Source organism: Tasmannia lanceolata, unplaced genomic scaffold (genome assembly GCF_043159265.1).
Source record: "Tasmannia lanceolata isolate RefF3 unplaced genomic scaffold, GAP_Taslan_0.1 ptg000003l, whole genome shotgun sequence".
Classification (NCBI taxonomy): Eukaryota; Viridiplantae; Streptophyta; class Magnoliopsida; order Canellales; family Winteraceae; genus Tasmannia; species Tasmannia lanceolata.
Window position 1 is genome coordinate 28,609,483 of NW_027518680.1, and position 14,961 is coordinate 28,624,443.

General features: G+C 43.9%; 12 non-coding genes across 12 annotated transcripts; all 12 read left to right on the forward strand.

Annotated features, from left to right (window-relative positions):
* Positions 1-365: 365 nt before the first annotated feature.
* On the forward strand, positions 366-484 carry LOC143870921 (5S ribosomal RNA). The gene has a single exon (XR_013245701.1). It is a non-coding gene; the product is annotated as a 5S ribosomal RNA (ribosomal RNA).
* A 597-nt stretch (positions 485-1,081) lies between these two features.
* LOC143873528 (5S ribosomal RNA) lies at positions 1,082-1,200 on the forward strand. The gene has a single exon (XR_013248235.1). It is a non-coding gene; the product is annotated as a 5S ribosomal RNA (ribosomal RNA).
* Positions 1,201-1,797: 597 nt separating this feature from the next.
* On the forward strand, positions 1,798-1,916 carry LOC143873530 (5S ribosomal RNA). The gene has a single exon (XR_013248237.1). It is a non-coding gene; the product is annotated as a 5S ribosomal RNA (ribosomal RNA).
* Positions 1,917-2,513: 597 nt separating this feature from the next.
* LOC143870933 (5S ribosomal RNA) lies at positions 2,514-2,632 on the forward strand. The gene has a single exon (XR_013245712.1). It is a non-coding gene; the product is annotated as a 5S ribosomal RNA (ribosomal RNA).
* Positions 2,633-3,229: 597 nt separating this feature from the next.
* LOC143873532 (5S ribosomal RNA) lies at positions 3,230-3,348 on the forward strand. The gene has a single exon (XR_013248238.1). It is a non-coding gene; the product is annotated as a 5S ribosomal RNA (ribosomal RNA).
* Positions 3,349-3,945: 597 nt separating this feature from the next.
* LOC143873286 (5S ribosomal RNA) lies at positions 3,946-4,064 on the forward strand. Its single transcript, XR_013248003.1, has one exon. It is a non-coding gene; the product is annotated as a 5S ribosomal RNA (ribosomal RNA).
* A 597-nt stretch (positions 4,065-4,661) lies between these two features.
* LOC143873533 (5S ribosomal RNA) lies at positions 4,662-4,780 on the forward strand. Its single transcript, XR_013248239.1, has one exon. It is a non-coding gene; the product is annotated as a 5S ribosomal RNA (ribosomal RNA).
* A 597-nt stretch (positions 4,781-5,377) lies between these two features.
* On the forward strand, positions 5,378-5,496 carry LOC143873287 (5S ribosomal RNA). Its single transcript, XR_013248004.1, has one exon. It is a non-coding gene; the product is annotated as a 5S ribosomal RNA (ribosomal RNA).
* Positions 5,497-6,093: 597 nt separating this feature from the next.
* LOC143873534 (5S ribosomal RNA) lies at positions 6,094-6,212 on the forward strand. The gene has a single exon (XR_013248240.1). It is a non-coding gene; the product is annotated as a 5S ribosomal RNA (ribosomal RNA).
* A 597-nt stretch (positions 6,213-6,809) lies between these two features.
* LOC143873298 (5S ribosomal RNA) lies at positions 6,810-6,928 on the forward strand. Its single transcript, XR_013248014.1, has one exon. It is a non-coding gene; the product is annotated as a 5S ribosomal RNA (ribosomal RNA).
* Positions 6,929-7,525: 597 nt separating this feature from the next.
* Positions 7,526-7,644, forward strand: LOC143873535 (5S ribosomal RNA). Its single transcript, XR_013248241.1, has one exon. It is a non-coding gene; the product is annotated as a 5S ribosomal RNA (ribosomal RNA).
* A 597-nt stretch (positions 7,645-8,241) lies between these two features.
* Positions 8,242-8,360, forward strand: LOC143870946 (5S ribosomal RNA). The gene has a single exon (XR_013245724.1). It is a non-coding gene; the product is annotated as a 5S ribosomal RNA (ribosomal RNA).
* The last annotated feature ends 6,601 nt before the right edge of the window (positions 8,361-14,961 follow it).

The following is a 14,961-nucleotide window of genomic DNA, read 5'->3' on the forward strand; positions in this document are numbered from 1 at the left end:
ATAGCGGGGGTTTGTTTAGATTCAGTGACGTACAGGCTAGAGCGGATGAGTGTACTAGTAGATGCGAGTCATGAATCCGGTCGGAAGGTGTTTACTGGCCGTGAGCTAACCTTGGTGCACAAATATCGTTCCGACGATAACTTTTGATCCGCCCGTCAGATCGTGGCGATACTTATATTGATTCGGGGGTACTGGGGAAGATTCATCGCGCGATGACAGCCCTGGCGGTCATCCGGCTTCCCGACATGCTCGGATCGTCCATCCGATGTCATCTAGCAGGGTTTTTTCGCACTTTCATTTAAACGGACTTCGTACGACAATGCGAGTGGAAACTCTTTATTACTTTGGCAATGGAGAGGCATGCTGGGTGCGATCATACCAGCACAAATGCACTGGATCCCATCAGAACTCCGAAGTTAAGCGTGCTTGGGCGAGAGTAGTACTAGGATGGGTGACCTCCTGGGAAGTCCTCGTGTTGCACCCCTGTCACTTTTTTCGGCTATCTACCAATTTTTTCGAACAATCTTTCGGTTCTGGAACATCGATGCGAACTGGAACGCACGTTTAGTGCGACGCCTCCTACGTTTCGGTTCGGATCTTTTTATTTTCTTCCGGATGGTGAATTCAAATACGTCCGGTCTTTATTATGGCGGGGTGATAGTGTCGTTTGATTCGATAAACGGAATTCGTTCTGACATTTCATTTGCGGTCAAATTATAGCGGGGGTTTGTTTAGATTCAGTGACGTACAGGCTATAGCGGATGAGTGTACTAGTGGATGCGAGTCATGAATCATGTCGGAAGGTGTTTACTGGCCGTGAGCTACCCTTGGTGCACAAATATCGTTCCGACGATAACTTTTGATCCGCCCGTCAGATCGTGGCGATTCTTATATTGATTCGTGGCTACTCGGGAAGATTCATCGCGCGATAACAGCCCTGGCGGTCATCCAGCTTCCCGACATGCTCGGATCGTCCATCCGATGTTATTTAGCCGGATTTTTTCGCACTTTCATTTAAACGGACTTCGTACGACAATGCGAGTGGAAACTCTTTATTACTTTGACAATGGAGAGGCATGCTGGGTGCGATCATACCAGCACAAATGCACTGGATCCCATCAGAACTCCGAAGTTAAGCGTGCTTGGGCGAGAGTAGTACTAGGATGGGTGACCTCCTCGGAAGTCCTCGTGTTGCACCCCTGTCACTTTTTTCGGCTATCTACCACTTTTTTCGAACAATCTTTCGGTTCTGGAACGTCGATGCGAACTGGAACGCACGTTTAGTGCGACGCCTCCTACGTTTCGGTTCGGATCTTTTTATTTTCTTCCGGATGGTGAATTCAAATACGTCCGGTCTTTATTATGGCGGGGTGATAGTGTCGTTTGATTCGATAAACGGAATTCGTTCTGACATTTCATTTGCGGTCAAATTATAGCGGGGGTTTGTTTAGATTCAGTGACGTACAGGCTATAGCGGATGAGTGTACTAGTGGATGCGAGTCATGAATCATGTCGGAAGGTGTTTACTGGCCGTGAGCTACCCTTGGTGCACAAATATCGTTCCGACGATAACTTTTGATCCGCCCGTCAGATCGTGGCGATTCTTATATTGATTCGTAGCTACTCGGGAAGATTCATCGCGCGATAACAGCCCTGGCGGTCATCCAGCTTCCCGACATGCTCGGATCGTCCATCCGATGTTATCTAGCCGGATTTTTTCGCACTTTCATTTAAACGGACTTCGTACGACAATGCGAGTGGAAACTCTTTATTACTTTGACAATGGAGAGGCATGCTGGGTGCGATCATACCAGCACAAATGCACTGGATCCCATCAGAACTCCGAAGTTAAGCGTGCTTGGGCGAGAGTAGTACTAGGATGGGTGACCTCCTCGGAAGTCCTCGTGTTGCACCCCTGTCACTTTTTTCGGCTATCTACCACTTTTTTCGAACAATCTTTCGGTTCTGGAACATCGATGCGAACTGAAACGCACGTTTAGTGCGTCGCCTCATACGTTTCGGTTCGGATCTTTTTATTTTCTTCCGGATGGTGAATTCAAATACGTCCGGTCTTTATTATGGCGGGGTGATAGTGTCGTTTGATTCGATAAACGGAATTCGTTCTGACATTTCATTTGCGGTCAAATTATAGCGGGGGTTTGTTTAGATTCAGTGACGTACAGGCTAGAGCGGATGAGTGTACTAGTAGATGCGAGTCATGAATCCGGTCGGAAGGTGTTTACTGGCCGTGAGCTAACCTTGGTGCACAAATATCGTTCCGACGATAACTTTTGATCCGCCCGTCAGATCGTGGCGATTCTTATATTGATTCGGGGGTACTCGGGAAGATTCAACGCGCGATGACAGCCCTGGCGGTCATCCGGCTTCCCGACATGCTCGGATCGTCCATCCGATGTCATCTAGCAGGGTTTTTTCGCACTTTCATTTAAACGGACTTCGTACGACAATGCGAGTGGAAACTCTTTATTACTTTGGCAATGGAGAGGCATACTGGGTGCGATCATACCAGCACAAATGCACTGGATCCCATCAGAACTCCGAAGTTAAGCGTGCTTGGGCGAGAGTAGTACTAGGATGGGTGACCTCCTGGGAAGTCCTCGTGTTGCACCCCTGTCACTTTTTTCGGCTATCTACCAATTTTTTCGAACAATCTTTCGGTTCTGGAACATCGATGCGAACTGGAACGCACGTTTAGTGCGACGCCTCCTACGTTTCGGTTCGGATCTTTTTATTTTCTTCCGGATGGTGAATTCAAATACGTCCGGTCTTTATTATGGCGGGGTGATAGTGTCGTTTGATTCGATAAACGGAATTCGTTCTGACATTTCATTTGCGGTCAAATTATAGCGGGGGTTTGTTTAGATTCAGTGACGTACAGGCTATAGCGGATGAGTGTACTAGTGGATGCGAGTCATGAATCATGTCGGAAGGTGTTTACTGGCCGTGAGCTACCCTTGGTGCACAAATATCGTTCCGACGATAACTTTTGATCCGCCCGTCAGATCGTGGCGATTCTTATATTGATTCGTAGCTACTCGGGAAGATTCATCGCGCGATAACAGCCCTGGCGGTCATCCAGCTTCCCGACATGCTCGGATCGTCCATCCGATGTTATCTAGCCGGATTTTTTCGCACTTTCATTTAAACGGACTTCGTACGACAATGCGAGTGGAAACTCTTTATTACTTTGACAATGGAGAGGCATGCTGGGTGCGATCATACCAGCACAAATGCACTGGATCCCATCAGAACTCCGAAGTTAAGCGTGCTTGGGCGAGAGTAGTACTAGGATGGGTGACCTCCTCGGAAGTCCTCGTGTTGCACCCCTGTCACTTTTTTCGGCTATCTACCACTTTTTTCGAACAATCTTTCGGTTCTGGAACATCGATGCGAACTGAAACGCACGTTTAGTGCGTCGCCTCATACGTTTCGGTTCGGATCTTTTTATTTTCTTCCGGATGGTGAATTCAAATACGTCCGGTCTTTATTATGGCGGGGTGATAGTGTCGTTTGATTCGATAAACGGAATTCGTTCTGACATTTCATTTGCGGTCAAATTATAGCGGGGGTTTGTTTAGATTCAGTGACGTACAGGCTAGAGCGGATGAGTGTACTAGTAGATGCGAGTCATGAATCCGGTCGGAAGGTGTTTACTGGCCGTGAGCTAACTTTGGTGCACAAATATCGTTCCGACGATAACTTTTGATCCGCCCGTCAGATCGTGGCGATTCTTATATTGATTCGGGGGTACTCGGGAAGATTCAACGCGCGATGACAGCCCTGGCGGTCATCCGGCTTCCCGACATGCTCGGATCGTCCATCCGATGTCATCTAGCAGGGTTTTTTCGCACTTTCATTTAAACGGACTTCGTACGACAATGCGAGTGGAAACTCTTTATTACTTTGGCAATGGAGAGGCATACTGGGTGCGATCATACCAGCACAAATGCACTGGATCCCATCAGAACTCCGAAGTCAAGCGTGCTTGGGCGAGAGTAGTACTAGGATGGGTGACCTCCTGGGAAGTCCTCGTGTTGCACCCCTGTCACTTTTTTCGGCTATCTACCAATTTTTTCGAACAATCTTTCGGTTCTGGAACATCGATGCGAACTGGAACGCACGTTTAGTGCGACGCCTCCTACGTTTCGGTTCGGATCTTTTTATTTTCTTCCGGATGGTGAATTCAAATACGTCCGGTCTTTATTATGGCGGGGTGATAGTGTCGTTTGATTCGATAAACGGAATTCGTTCTGACATTTCATTTGCGGTCAAATTATAGCGGGGGTTTGTTTAGATTCAGTGACGTACAGGCTATAGCGGATGAGTGTACTAGTGGATGCGAGTCATGAATCATGTCGGAAGGTGTTTACTGGCCGTGAGCTACCCTTGGTGCACAAATATCGTTCCGACGATAACTTTTGATCCGCCCGTCAGATCGTGGCGATTCTTATATTGATTCGTAGCTACTCGGGAAGATTCATCGCGCGATAACAGCCCTGGCGGTCATCCAGCTTCCCGACATGCTCGGATCGTCCATCCGATGTTATCTAGCCGGATTTTTTCGCACTTTCATTTAAACGGACTTCGTACGACAATGCGAGTGGAAACTCTTTATTACTTTGACAATGGAGAGGCATGCTGGGTGCGATCATACCAGCACAAATGCACTGGATCCCATCAGAACTCCGAAGTTAAGCGTGCTTGGGCGAGAGTAGTACTAGGATGGGTGACCTCCTCGGAAGTCCTCGTGTTGCACCCCTGTCACTTTTTTCGGCTATCTACCACTTTTTTCGAACAATCTTTCGGTTCTGGAACATCGATGCGAACTGAAACGCACGTTTAGTGCGTCGCCTCATACGTTTCGGTTCGGATCTTTTTATTTTCTTCCGGATGGTGAATTCAAATACGTCCGGTCTTTATTATGGCGGGGTGATAGTGTCGTTTGATTCGATAAACGGAATTCGTTCTGACATTTCATTTGCGGTCAAATTATAGCGGGGGTTTGTTTAGATTCAGTGACGTACAGGCTAGAGCGGATGAGTGTACTAGTAGATGCGAGTCATGAATCCGGTCGGAAGGTGTTTACTGGCCGTGAGCTAACTTTGGTGCACAAATATCGTTCCGACGATAACTTTTGATCCGCCCGTCAGATCGTGGCGATTCTTATATTGATTCGGGGGTACTCGGGAAGATTCAACGCGCGATGACAGCCCTGGCGGTCATCCGGCTTCCCGACATGCTCGGATCGTCCATCCGATGTCATCTAGCAGGGTTTTTTCGCACTTTCATTTAAACGGACTTCGTACGACAATGCGAGTGGAAACTCTTTATTACTTTGGCAATGGAGAGGCATACTGGGTGCGATCATACCAGCACAAATGCACTGGATCCCATCAGAACTCCGAAGTCAAGCGTGCTTGGGCGAGAGTAGTACTAGGATGGGTGACCTCCTGGGAAGTCCTCGTGTTGCACCCCTGTCACTTTTTTCGGCTATCTACCAATTTTTTCGAACAATCTTTCGGTTCTGGAACATCGATGCGAACTGGAACGCACGTTTAGTGCGACGCCTCCTACGTTTCGGTTCGGATCTTTTTATTTTCTTCCGGATGGTGAATTCAAATACGTCCGGTCTTTATTATGGCGGGGTGATAGTGTCGTTTGATTCGATAAACGGAATTCGTTCTGACATTTCATTTGCGGTCAAATTATAGCGGGGGTTTGTTTAGATTCAGTGACGTACAGGCTATAGCGGATGAGTGTACTAGTGGATGCGAGTCATGAATCATGTCGGAAGGTGTTTACTGGCCGTGAGCTACCCTTGGTGCACAAATATCGTTCCGACGATAACTTTTGATCCGCCCGTCAGATCGTGGCGATTCTTATATTGATTCGTAGCTACTCGGGAAGATTCATCGCGCGATAACAGCCCTGGCGGTCATCCAGCTTCCCGACATGCTCGGATCGTCCATCCGATGTTATCTAGCCGGATTTTTTCGCACTTTCATTTAAACGGACTTCGTACGACAATGCGAGTGGAAACTCTTTATTACTTTGACAATGGAGAGGCATGCTGGGTGCGATCATACCAGCACAAATGCACTGGATCCCATCAGAACTCCGAAGTTAAGCGTGCTTGGGCGAGAGTAGTACTAGGATGGGTGACCTCCTCGGAAGTCCTCGTGTTGCACCCCTGTCACTTTTTTCGGCTATCTACCACTTTTTTCGAACAATCTTTCGGTTCTGGAACATCGATGCGAACTGAAACGCACGTTTAGTGCGTCGCCTCATACGTTTCGGTTCGGATCTTTTTATTTTCTTCCGGATGGTGAATTCAAATACGTCCGGTCTTTATTATGGCGGGGTGATAGTGTCGTTTGATTCGATAAACGGAATTCGTTCTGACATTTCATTTGCGGTCAAATTATAGCGGGGGTTTGTTTAGATTCAGTGACGTACAGGCTAGAGCGGATGAGTGTACTAGTAGATGCGAGTCATGAATCCGGTCGGAAGGTGTTTACTGGCCGTGAGCTAACCTTGGTGCACAAATATCGTTCCGACGATAACTTTTGATCCGCCCGTCAGATCGTGGCGATTCTTATATTGATTCGGGGGTACTCGGGAAGATTCATCGCGCGATGACAGCCCTGGCGGTCATCCGGCTTCCCGACATGCTCGGATCGTCCATCCGATGTCATCTAGCAGGGTTTTTTCGCACTTTCATTTAAACGGACTTCGTACGACAATGCGAGTGGAAACTCTTTATTACTTTGGCAATGGAGAGGCATACTGGGTGCGATCATACCAGCACAAATGCACTGGATCCCATCAGAACTCCGAAGTAAAGCGTGCTTGGGCGAGAGTAGTACTAGGATGGGTGACCTCCTGGGAAGTCCTCGTGTTGCACCCCTGTCACTTTTTTCGGCTATCTACCAATTTTTTCGAACAATCTTTCGGTTCTGGAACATCGATGCGAACTGGAACGCACGTTTAGTGCGACGCCTCCTACGTTTCGGTTCGGATCTTTTTATTTTCTTCCGGATGGTGAATTCAAATACGTCCGGTCTTTATTATGGCGGGGTGATAGTGTCGTTTGATTCGATAAACGGAATTCGTTCTGACATTTCATTTGCGGTCAAATTATAGCGGGGGTTTGTTTAGATTCAGTGACGTACAGGCTATAGCGGATGAGTGTACTAGTGGATGCGAGTCATGAATCATGTCGGAAGGTGTTTACTGGCCGTGAGCTACCCTTGGTGCACAAATATCGTTCCGACGATAACTTTTGATCCGCCCGTCAGATCGTGGCGATTCTTATATTGATTCGTGGCTACTCGGGAAGATTCATCGCGCGATAACAGCCCTGGCGGTCATCCAGCTTCCCGACATGCTCGGATCGTCCATCCGATGTTATCTAGCCGGATTTTTTCGCACTTTCATTTAAACGGACTTCGTACGACAATGCGAGTGGAAACTCTTTATTACTTTGACAATGGAGAGGCATGCTGGGTGCGATCATACCAGCACAAATGCACTGGATCCCATCAGAACTCCGAAGTTAAGCGTGCTTGGGCGAGAGTAGTACTAGGATGGGTGACCTCCTCGGAAGTCCTCGTGTTGCACCCCTGTCACTTTTTTCGGCTATCTACCACTTTTTTCGAACAATCTTTCGGTTCTGGAACATCGATGCGAACTGGAACGCACGTTTAGTGCGACGCCACCTACGTTTCGGTTCGGATCTTTTTATTTTCTTCCGGATGGTGAATTCAAATACGTCCGGTCTTTATTATGGCGGGGTGATAGTGTCGTTTGATTCGATAAACGGAATTCGTTCTGACATTTCATTTGCGGTCAAATTATAGCGGGGGTTTGTTTAGATTCAGTGACGTACAGGCTAGAGCGGATGAGTGTACTAGTAGATGCGAGTCATGAATCCGGTCGGAAGGTGTTTACTGGCCGTGAGCTAACCTTGGTGCACAAATATCGTTCCGACGATAACTTTTGATCCGCCCGTCAGATCGTGGCGATTCTTATATTGATTCGGGGGTACTGGGGAAGATTCATCGCGCGATGACAGCCCTGGCGGTCATCCGGCTTCCCGACATGCTCGGATCGTCCATCCGATGTCATCTAGCAGGGTTTTTTCGCACTTTCATTTAAACGGACTTCGTACGACAATGCGAGTGGAAACTCTTTATTACTTTGGCAATGGAGAGGCATGCTGGGTGCGATCATACCAGCACAAATGCACTGGATCCCATCAGAACTCCGAAGTTAAGCGTGCTTGGGCGAGAGTAGTACTAGGATGGGTGACCTCCTGGGAAGTCCTCGTGTTGCACCCCTGTCACTTTTTTCGGCTATCTACCAATTTTTTCGAACAATCTTTCGGTTCTGGAACATCGATGCGAACTGGAACGCACGTTTAGTGCGACGCCTCCTACGTTTCGGTTCGGATCTTTTTATTTTCTTCCGGATGGTGAATTCAAATACGTCCGGTCTTTATTATGGCGGGGTGATAGTGTCGTTTGATTCGATAAACGGAATTCGTTCTGACATTTCATTTGCGGTCAAATTATAGCGGGGGTTTGTTTAGATTCAGTGACGTACAGGCTATAGCGGATGAGTGTACTAGTGGATGCGAGTCATGAATCATGTCGGAAGGTGTTTACTGGCCGTGAGCTACCCTTGGTGCACAAATATCGTTCCGACGATAACTTTTGATCCGCCCGTCAGATCGTGGCGATTCTTATATTGATTCGTGGCTACTCGGGAAGATTCATCGCGCGATAACAGCCCTGGCGGTCATCCAGCTTCCCGACATGCTCGGATCGTCCATCCGATGTTATCTAGCCGGATTTTTTCGCACTTTCATTTAAACGGACTTCTGTGGGACCCGATCCCGCGAGAGGGGTGGTGGCGCGAGAGCCGCCACGCACTATCTCTTGGTCTCTCGTACCCACGCGATTGGCGTGTGCCTTTTATTATTAATTTTAATTCATCTTTTATGTGAACTTGGGATCACTAAGGCAATCCGAATTCCACACAAAAGAGACTGACAGAGTCGCCACCTAGATGTGGGATCTAGGACCCATAATTAACCAGAAATCTAGACTCGCTACCTGGTTACAAGAATGGAAGGTATGGGGATTTATCCACCACATGCACCATTCCTGCCCGATAATCGGTCTTCAATTCCAAAAGTTAACTCTTTTAAATTCATTTTAAATGGCTCATTCAACTCTCTGTTAATGTGCGAACTATGTGACATGCATCCTATGATCTAATTTCAATGTGAATCCTAAATGTGTATCTTGATTTCTTAATTGGTTTGGATTCAATCTAAGTGAAAGTTCTCCTAAAATTCTAATTTCATGGAAAATCCTAAGTGATTTGATCGTTTCAACAGTTTTAAAAGTGATTAGCCCGAGTCCTCAGATGGTCTGGTATTCATCCAAAGAAGCCTACGTATCCCCGCCTCCACGAGAATCAAGGCAACGTAGTTCTTCGCGCCTATTCTAAGCTAGGATGCCTAAGACACCTAGACTTCTATCCTAGACTCGATCTAAAAGACCGAACCGGTTATTAAAGTTTCTTGTACGATTATTTAAATTTCAGTGAATTGTGGATTTTATGACACCCTATATGCCCTAACTAAATGCAGATTAGCCCTAAGCTAATGCAGGTGGTTCTTACAACCTATGTGTGACTAGGCTGTATTTCCTAAGGAAAACCAAGGGTGGACTAGCGTATCCTACTCTAGTCATCACTCGGCGATATGGATCGCCGACTGACCGGACGGAGGCGCTCCTATAACTCTAGGACAGACCCCTAACTCTAAAAACAAGCACACAACAAACAAACAATCAAACAACCTATCAAAAGAAAAATCCTAACTCTAAAACTCTCTATCTAGGAGAAACTCCTAACTCTAGAGGAAGATCTTTTGAAAATAAGATTTTAAAGGTTTTTGAAGAAAGTTTAAAATATTATTTACAAAAAAGTTTGGCTGGACTTGGGATATAAATCCCAAGCTGCACTACGTACCTCGGAAGAGGATCAAGCCAACGTAGTTCGAAAATCGAACTCGCCTAATACGCTTCTAAAAGAAACACTCAACACTTTAGATTTTTTTTTTTTAAGGTTTTTGATGTTTTCAAATGTTTTTTGAGTTTTAAATTTCTAATGTTTTTGGATTTTAAAGCTTTTCCAATGCTCAGGACCTTAAAATATTTTTAATCTTAAAGGGAACACGCAAGTAATACCACAAACTAGGGCAAAGCCCTAAAGCAAAAGGGGAAACCCCGAATAAGCAACTAGCGTCTCAAAGAGACAAACCACAACAAGAAAGATAGCGTCCCAAGAAGAGAGAAAATGGTCCAAGATCCTAAGCAAGCAAAGCTCTAATAAGACTGTGTTAGCCTCTAATCAAAAGCGAAGTAATCAACAACTCTAAATGAGAAACTCCGAACTAACAACACTAAAGAGGGGAACAAATGAGTCAGAGACTCTCTAATACTACAACTTAGAGGAGGAATGAGTCAAAGACTCCCAAATAACGCCAACAGAAGAACCAATGAGTCAAAGACTTCCTAGTAGTACAACAAAAGAACGAATGAGTCAAAGACTCTCTAAAAGAAATGGAAACATGAGTCAAAGACTCCAATAACACCAACTAAAGGATAGATGAGTCAAAGACTCTCTAAAAGAAAAGGAAACACGAATTTGCACATTTGGCAGAGGTAAAACACCCAGCCGGGCCGGACAGCTACCTAGCCCTAGGGTGCAACAAATGTGCAACCCAATACCCATAAGGGTAGGGGTATGAAGCCAAGCCGAGTAGGGCGTTCTTCCAAAACCAAACGACGCACAAAGAGGACTAACGAGAGAATGAGACCGGGCGGGTCTCCCAAACACACACAAAGATGAAGGTGCTTTAGAGATTTTAAGATGATTTTCACTTAATTTTTATTTTTTTAATGGATTTTACCAATTTTTAACCATATGAGTGATTTTACAAGTGAAGCTGTTGCAAACGAACTCGAAATGAGTTGAAACTTCTCCACCAACAAGATATGATGAGATGTAATTTACTGGAAGATTTTTACAGATTTTTACATTAAACTCATATTTAATATGGATTTAAAAATTAATTAACCAGATTGCAAAAATAACACATAAACTACTAGAAATAGATATCTAAATTCCATGAAATTTCTACAGTAGTAAGAGATAAGTGAAAATAGCATGCTGTGAGATTTCCATGAATTTAGAAAACTATTTACTATCAGTTTCGGATTTTTCAAATTTCAAACCAGATTATGAATTAACACTACAGCTCATATGAAACAAGATCCAAATCACTTGAAAATTTTACAGAAGCAAGAAGTATAGAATTTAAGACTACTGTAAAACTTTGGAGAATTTTATCTGTGATTTGACGTCAGTAACAATTTTCCCAAAATCTGATAATTTTCAAAGAATGCGTAAAATAATATACCAAACAAAATCCAAAAATTCTCACAAATTCATGGTAGAATGTATCATTATCATATTATTTTCCCACGAAATTTCATTATTTTTGGAATCTGTTTAGTATATCGTTTAGTTTTCTTTGTTAAAAATCATGCAAAAATCCGAAAATATACCAAATAATTCTAAAAAAAATTCCGAGAACGGTGTACCTACCTGTGATCGAAATCCTCGCCGAATCCGAGAGCCGAAAAACTCGAAAATTCCGCCTCCGTGCGATCGCTTCCGCTTTCTTTCTCTTTTTGCTTCTTTTTTGTTTCTTTTTCTTCTTTTCTTGTTTCTTTTCTTCTTTTTTTTCTTTTCAACCCCTCATAGCAACTTTGTTAGAACACATGATAGAAGAGAAATGAGTTGTGTCTCTCTTACTCACCCTCATTGAACCATTTATAGCAAAGGAATGGGAGGGTGGTGGCCACCATTGTGGACTTATTCCATGGTAGGTGGCCACCATTGTGGACATATTCCATGGTAGGTGGCCACCATTGTGGACATTGAATTTTGACATGTGTGTGGCCCCATGCATGTTTTTTTAAAGTCCTTTTGAGTAGGTAAAAGATAATCCAAATGGGTCCCATATGTGACCAAATTCCCAATTGTGCATAAAATCATATGCCCCACTCCAAAGTATGATCGGAACCGTTCATTTGATGGGCGACAATGTGATTTAATTTGTGCTCCGCTAATCAATCCTATGGGCTGATCCAAGCCATCCAATAGATCAAAATGTGAATATGTTACCCCATTTTTAAATCACTCCCATTTGATGATCCGAACCGTCCATTTGATGGGCGACAATTGATGATCTTGACCGTTCGAATGGTGGTTCGCAATGTAAATTGGTTGTGCCCCCTTAAATCATTCCTCTATGACGATCCAGACCATCCAATTGATGGGTCCCCTACCTAAGTAGGTTGTGTCCTCCTAAATCATTTCAATGGGCTGATCCGAGTAACTCAACCTGATGATCGTAACAAAATTGGTTGTTAAAACGACTTCTCTGAGATCTTGACCGTTCTCTTGATGATCATCTTTAGGTGTTGGATCGAAGTAGGTTCAAAACTCATTTTTCACTAAAACAATGCGCGGGCCACCCTGTTTGATCCAAATCTAAACAAATGCTCAAGACGGGCCCATCAATCGGATCCAAATTCTCTCTTGCTCGAATTCTTGGGAATAATCTCTCTCAACACTTAACGGAAAAGTGCGAAACATGGCGGAAATGATTGGATGGGGTTTCGCCCAAGCATAGCGAACTTGGGTCCGATCAAAATGGGGTGTCTACAGATGCCCCTCTTTGGCAGAGCGTGTGTAACACGCGAATGACAAAGCTGAACAGACGACACATTTTGACTGACCCAAAAGCAAAACAAATTTTTGGTTTTTTTTTTTTTTTTTTTTTTAGCTTTAAAATGATATTCACAAAGATAAAACTCTACCAACAATAGAGAGATAGCCTCTCACTAACTTTTAACTCGGCAACTAAGACATCTCAAAGAGATAGTCTCTCCCTAATACTCATGACTCAACTATCTAAAACAAATACGCAAGGGTTCTATTAAAGCAAACACAAACACACTCTTTTTAACAACAAAGCTTTAAGAAAACTAACACAATGAAATTACTTTTAAAGAATGTAGACCATTATCAATGCAAATATAAATCAATCACCCGAACAAATGTGAAACAATCACTCAAAGAGTCGGTAACACTCTGGGAGTTTCAAAACAATCACCCAAAGAGTCTGTAACACTCTGAGAGTCTCAAAACAATCACTCAAAGAGTCTGTAACACTCTGAGAGTTTCAAAACAATACAAAAATCTTTATACTCAAAGAGCCCTAACTACCCGAAGAGTCTCTAACACTCAAAGGGTCTCAACTACTCAAAGAGTCTCAAACGCACACGAAAAACCTTTATACTCAAAGAGCCTCAACCACCCGAAGAGTCTGTAATACTCAAAGGGTCTCAACTACTCAAAGAGTCTCAAACACATGCAAAAACCTTTATACTCGAAAGAGTCTCAACTACATAGAGAAACCTTTATACTCAAAAAGCCCCAACTACCCGAAGAGTCTGTAACACTCAAAGGGGTCTCAACTACTCAAAGAGTCTCAAACACATCAAAGAAACTTTTATACTCAAAGAGCCTCAACTACCCGAGGAGTCTGTAACACTCAAAGGGTCTCAACTACTCAAAGAGTCTCAAATACATCAAAAACTATTTATACTCAAAGAGTCTCAACTACCCGAAGAGTCTGTAACACTCAAAGGGTCTCAACTACTCAAAGAGTCTCAAACCAACACAAAACATTTATACTCAAGGAGTCTCAACTACCCGAAGAGTCTGTAACACTCAAAGGGTCTCAACTACTCAAAGAGTCTCAAATCAACACAAAACATTTATACTCAAAGAGTCTCAACTACCCAAAGAGTCTGTAACACTCAAAGGGTCTCAACTACCCAAAGAGTCTGTAACACTCAAAGGGTCTCAACTACTCAAAGAGTCTCAAATACAACACAAAAATATTTATACTCAAAGAGTCTCAACTACCCAAAGAGTCTGTAACACTCAAAGGGTCTCAACTACTCAAAGAGTCTCAAATTAACACAAAACATTTATACTCAAAGAGTCTCAACTACCCGAAGAGTCTCTAACACTCAAAGGGTCTCAACTACTCAAAGAGTCTCAAATTAACACAAAAACGTTTATACTCAAAGAGTCTCAACTACCCGAAGAGTCTGTAACACTCAAAGGGTCTCAACTACTCAAAGAGTCTCAAAACAAATCAAAACATTTATACTCAGAGAGTCTCAACTACCCGAAGAGTCTGTAACACTCAAAGGGCCTTAACTACTCAAAGAGTCTCAAATCAACACAAAAATATTTATCGATCTTATATCGAGTTCATTGATAGCATAGCTATCTCCTGCCGAGAATAAATGGGAGTGCATGATCATTGCTGAAAACCAAACTCAAATAAGTTGAAAGAATTTTAGGGTGCTGACTCTCTTTAACAGATGAAAAGCATTCTGATGAGATTTGAAGGATGCAGGAGTAGATTATATACCCCGCTGGGAATTGAAGTTTATGAAATTTTGACTCGAAAAGAAACAACTTGATCAAGGAATTCAACTCAAAGAGTATGTTCAAGCTTCTCTGGTTTCTATTTGCTAAGAATAGATATCCCAGTTATCATTGTGTAATATCTTTTATGACGCAAGTCATAAAAGATGCCCCTAGTATGATGTGCTTCCATGACAAGGTCTTAAGAAAGCAGAACCAAGGTAAGTAGGAAAAATTTGAGTTTGCATGGGTTCTTTCTTTGGTATAATGGTAAGACCATCTTCACAAAGGCTGAACGTAAGAGTTCTTCATTTTGCTCAGTGCTTGAGGCTTTGATGTTTCAGGCAGGTC